The following is a 5,382-nucleotide window of genomic DNA, read 5'->3' as shown; positions in this document are numbered from 1 at the left end:
TTCACCAAACCCACAGAAGGAGTCACCAGCAGTGCTAGTCCCTAATCCTCTGGGCTAGGAAGGTTTGCTGTTAGCATCCCCAGTCAGCCTCACTGGGGCAGCGAGGGAGGCTCATCCAGTGGCTCAGTCCCACCCCTTCCAGACCTCCAGACCCATGTCAGGCACCCCATTGCCAGCATTCCAAGGTCCACCACCATGCTCCTTGTTGTAGGGGACCTGCTTGACCGTGGATGCAGATGCTTGGAGCTGGTAGAGCCTGGCATAGTGCTGTGACACTCTCCCCACCTGGGATTGCTGACTGGACACACAGATGTCCAGCCACGGTCACTTTGTCTCAGCTAGGTCCCGGATCTAGCCTTGAGCATGTAGGGGAGAAAGGGGAAAGCTCTCACCCCACTGCAGGCATAATGAGCTGTTTTTCTCCTGTGTCTCCAGAGCTTGGCTCCCAGCCCCGAAAGGAAGAGCACCGTGCCAAGAATTTCTACAGCCATGTCCAACAGAGCAAGCTGACACCTGATTTGTGGTTAATTATAGTGGTGGGAACAGGCCCAGGGGCAAATGTGAAAGGGTGACGACCGGGTGGTGGTAAGGACAAGGCTCATCTGTCGTTTGCCATAAGGGCTCATCCCGAAGGATTTGTTTCCTATGAAATATCAGTAGGAAAACTTTGAGCATGCAGAGAAGCAGCTGACAGGACAGGGCCTATAGAAACCTCTAGCTGGTCAGCACCTCCGGACCAAGGAGGGCTTCGTTATTCCAAATGACATTATCCTGCCCTCAGACTCGCATCGGGAGCGCCGTGCATGCCGTGTGCATGCCAGCGTGCCACCAGGCGCTGCAAAATTCCTGCAAGAAGGGAGTTAAAAATAGACACTGAGTTATTCCAGAGCTTTTGTCCAGCCTATCTGTGGACAAAATAACCCCCTTGTGGCGCCTGAACAGCTCCAGCTATTCCCACCACCACTGAACGCCCCCAAACCAGGAGACCCTGCCCTTGCCACCTCTGCTGTGTTCCCTGTTGGCTATGCTACAAAAACACTGTTCAAGAATCCTGCAGATCCAAGGGGGAGCATCCGAGACCTCCGGACCGTCCCCACTGAGGTTGTTAACAGGAGATTTTTTAGGTGCAACCAGGCTTGTTTCTGACTCAGTGGCTTTCAGCTGTTGCCCCAAAGGTGTGCTGTGTGTCCATGCTTTAAACATGGAAAAGTAAGAGAAAAAGAAAGGCATAGAATTAAAAAAAATATTTTATTTTAATCTTTATTTTAAAAAACAGGGTTCTCCCTGCCCCATGTCCTGCTTGCACAGCCATTGTTCCACTACATGTGGTTCATATGTTGGAATAAAATGTGTTTTAAAATAAAATAAAATAAAATAAAATAAATAGTGGATTTTTACACCTTTTTAAACACTCGGGAAATATTTCAGACGAATGTAGTCACAGGTTTCTGCACCCCATGTTGGCGTCCTGTGGTATCACAGACTGGTGCCTCGGGGATATTTTTTAATTATGCAATTTGAAAGCTTTGATCTGTTTGGTGCTATTAAATCCGTTAATGCTCTATGTCCTCCCAGGCTGATGCCCGAGCACGGGTTGTTTGAACTTGGCTGTTCCCCAGCCCGCAGAGACAGTTCAAAGGGAAAGCAGGAGTGGGACCGATGGCACTCGCTGATGAGCCCTTGCTTGTTTAGGAAATAGTGCAAATGGGTGTTGGTCACAGGAAACAAAGCTCCGGAGGAGCAACCGGGAATGTGTCAGGTGGCTGGTGCACTCGCTGGACAAACAGGAGTTGGCGGAGCTCAGGTGCAGCGTGCCCTGTGTGCCCCACCCAAGAGGGCTGAGAGGTTGATTTTTACCGTTTCCCAGTCACTCACTGGGAAAAATAAAAAAGAAAAATTACAATCCATAACTATATATATATTATATAGGTTTTATAGACTGTGTAAATACGTGTATTTATAATATAAATTTATAAATATTTAATATATAAATACATAAGATATACAGAACATGCAATTATATATTAATTATATATTAATATATATTTGATAGACATATATGTTTTTATACACACATACACACATCTATATATATGCAGATCCTTGGGGATCCAAGCTTGCTTTGCTGGATGCCCAGATACACCTCCTGGGATTATATGTATATAACAAAAATGCTTGGATTTCTAAACGTATATTTATATTATAGAAAAAGCTGTAAATATATATTTATATAATGTAGAAAAATATATCATGTGTGGATAATACATGTAAGATATAGAAATCATATATACATATTACTATGATATTATATATTATGTGTATTATGTGTAGATATCATATGTATATTATACATATATTTGTAGCATATATAATTATTAAATATATATAATTAACTGAGAAATGGCCATAAAGCACCTGTGTTACTATTTATACTATTTGGGCAACAACAAAAAAGTTTTTTTCTATTATTTCCTAGTCAGTAAATTAAAATGTTCACACCTTGGCTTTCCAAGTGCCTCCTGGTCATATTTCCTTGGCATTTGCACTGTGTCTTTTCCCCCACAAATGCCCAGATTCCCATTATCTGCTGACCCTGCTCAGCTCCAACGAGTCAGTTAATTGGCAATAAATGAAGTGACTGAAAAACAGACAGAGGAGAGAGGGAAAGTAAATATCCTCAGTGGGAAACTTAACAAGGAATGCTGAAGAAGAAATAAATGAGAGTGCGATGCAAGGATGATGCTGGGTATCCATAAGGGCTTTTCCACCTCCCCTTGCCACCACCCACGTGCAAACCAGAAACAAGCCCACCCAAAAGATGACTTTCCCAGCCAAAAACTGCCAGTGCTGAGCCAAAAGTGGGATGGGGAGAAGGGATGGAGTAAGGGGAGGACAGGACCAGTTCTTTTGGCAGCATCTGGCATTGGTGTAAACTTCTCTGTTGACAAAGCCAAAGGAAATCGTGATAATTTTATTTATTTATTTTCGAGGCATATTTATGGGGCAGTTTATTTTTGAGCCATAAAACCAGGCGGTGGTTTGGGTTTGGTGCCTTGATTCCAATAACAAGCTGTTACTTTGTGATGCAGTCCAGCCTGATGTTCCTGGAAGATGCTGAACTGCCTGGGTGAAATGGTGACATCAGGCATGGGGGGGAGCAAAAGCTTAATTTTCATTCAGGCCCTTTTGACTTGTTTTTGGCATTTCTATGTCTACTTAACCCAAAATGTTGGTGCAGATGGATGGGCTGCCAGCATGTTGCTCCTGGAGCATTCCTGGTTGGTGTTTTGGGAGCAGCATCATCGGGAGGCTGCAAACCTCTCCTTCATTTTAATACAGCTCTAGGGCAATTAAGTGGTTTTTTTTGGTTTTGTGCTGCACAGCCTCTCCTCCATCCATCCTCCAGCTGATGCCTGCCAAAGGAGTCAGGAGAAGTTGCTTGGGTGTGGACTTGACCTTATCAGCCCAACAGCTTTATTTCCTAAAAGGACACTGCCAGAGCTCTGAGGACTCAAGAGTTTTACCAAAATTTGCTGGTTTTGGTTACCTTCATCCTAAGCAACACAGTTGGTGCTCAGTCTTGATTATTCCCTTACTTCCACAAAACTCAGTGAAGGAGGGAGGGTTTTCTCCTGGTTTCACCACAGTAAGACAGGTCTAAACTAAACTGGAATTAGTTTTATTGCTGGCAGATAAAAAGTTATCTGTGTTTCTTACCCTATAAATCATGCCTGTAATTATCCTGTAATTACCCAGGACAGCTATACAAATTTGCTCTGGTCCTATCTGGAGAACACCTACGTAGTGTTCTTGGCTGGCAGGTGTTGGATGTGGGGTCATAGGAGAGCTGAGCTGTAGGAGCAACAGGTTTAAATCAAAGCATTTTAATTACCGGTGCAAGGACAGGAGTAGGGTTGCTCTTGCGCTGAAGATAACAGCAAGCTCCCATCAATGTCTGGAGAAAAGGCTCAGGACTTTGCTGAAGTCCTGGAGTGAACTCAGGACTTTTTTCCTGCTGGTGAATCTGGGACAGAAAGAGGAGCATCTTCCCTGATGTTAAGACAGCATGCAGTAAGCCACTGCACTCATCTGGTGGTACAAAATGCAAAGGGATGCTCCCAGGTCAAGTGGACTGGGATGAAAAATTTGCAGAGCACTTTAGGTCTTTGCACTTTCGGTTTTCTTAAAAAGCCAAGGAACAGGCAGAGGCAGAGGGGAGTTGTCCCACCCCAAAACGGACAGGCTCATCCTGGGAGTTGCCTGGTTTTTCCCAGAGACCGTACAGGGAGCTTTAGCCAGGAAGGATGAAGGCAGGGCTGCCTGTGCCTCCCACACATCCGCCTCTTGAAACTGGATTTCAGCAGCACCCTGCCAATTCCCATACCCCTCTCCTCGTGGTAAAGGGGCACTGGTCTGTGAAGGTAAAAAACCAGGGCGGTGCCATTTACCTGCAGGGTGCTGGGTGTTATTTATGGCAGGTAGGGGGCACGGGGGTTTCTGCCATAACTGGGTGTCACCACCGAGCAGAGGGAAGCTCAAGCACCTCTGGGAAACGTCTGCAGGCAAAATGGGGAAAACATTTGTTGAAGAGGGAAATCACAGCCTAGTTCAGGAGCGACACTTGGCCTTTGGCACCTCTGTGCTTGCCAAGGGCGCTGCACCAGTGTGGCACCTCCCCAGCATCGAACGTGGCCCAGGTACCTCCCCAGCACTGAAATGTGGTCCATGCACCCGGGGTGGAAAGCCACGGGTGGAGATGCTTTAAGTCACGATACACTTAATAAGTCAGAAATATTACAGAACCACACAGAGTCACAGAATCAATCAGGTTGGGAAAGACCTCTGAGATCATCGATTCCCACCCATAACCAGTCACCACTATGTCCGTCAGACCCCGTCACCGAGTGCCACGTCCAGACTTTCCTTAAACATCTCCAGGGACAGTGATTCCATCACCTCCCTGAGCAGCCCATTCCAATGTCTAATCACCCTTTCTGTGAAAAAATTCTTCCCGACGTCCAACCTAAACCTCCCCTGAGGCTGTGTCCTCTCGTCCTGTCGCTGGCTGCCTGGGAGAAGAGGCTGATCCCCACCTGGCTGCACCCTCCTGTCAGGGAGCCGTGCAGAGCGATAAGGTCTCAGGTCCCCTCAGCCCCTTTTTCTCCAGGCTAAACGTGCCCAGCCGCCTCTCACAACACTTGCACGCCAGACCCCTTCACCGAGCCTCCTTTAATCGCGGCTGTCGCGACAGAGCCACGACCGCCGCCGCGGCCCCTCACGGAGGGCGCGGCCCCGCCCACTTCCGGCGCGAGGGGCCCGCCGGGACGGGCGCGGGCCCCGCCCCCGCCGCGGGGGGAGGGGGAGGGCGGGGCCCCGCCCCCC

General features: G+C 47.6%; 1 long non-coding RNA gene across 2 annotated transcripts; it reads right to left on the bottom strand.

The window, feature by feature from the left end:
* Positions 1-1,229: 1,229 nt before the first annotated feature.
* LOC114003572 lies at positions 1,230-5,258 on the bottom strand. Of its 2 annotated transcripts, none has more exons than XR_003546317.2 (5): positions 5,094-5,258; positions 4,449-4,556; positions 3,893-4,050; positions 2,500-2,638; positions 1,230-1,874 (listed from the first exon to the last, which is right to left on the bottom strand). It is a non-coding gene; the product is annotated as an uncharacterized LOC114003572 (long non-coding RNA). The 2 variants fall into 2 exon arrangements; XR_003546311.2 differs by having other exon boundaries at positions 3,893-4,024.
* Between the last annotated feature and the right edge of the window lie 124 nt (positions 5,259-5,382).

The sequence above is a fragment of the Pipra filicauda genome, unplaced genomic scaffold (genome assembly GCF_003945595.2).
Source record: "Pipra filicauda isolate LSUMZ 115617 unplaced genomic scaffold, ASM394559v2 scaffold109_size3271384_pilon, whole genome shotgun sequence".
Classification (NCBI taxonomy): Eukaryota; Metazoa; Chordata; class Aves; order Passeriformes; family Pipridae; genus Pipra; species Pipra filicauda.
Note: the sequence above shows the minus strand (reverse complement) of the source record. Positions and strands in the feature narration are given on the sequence as shown.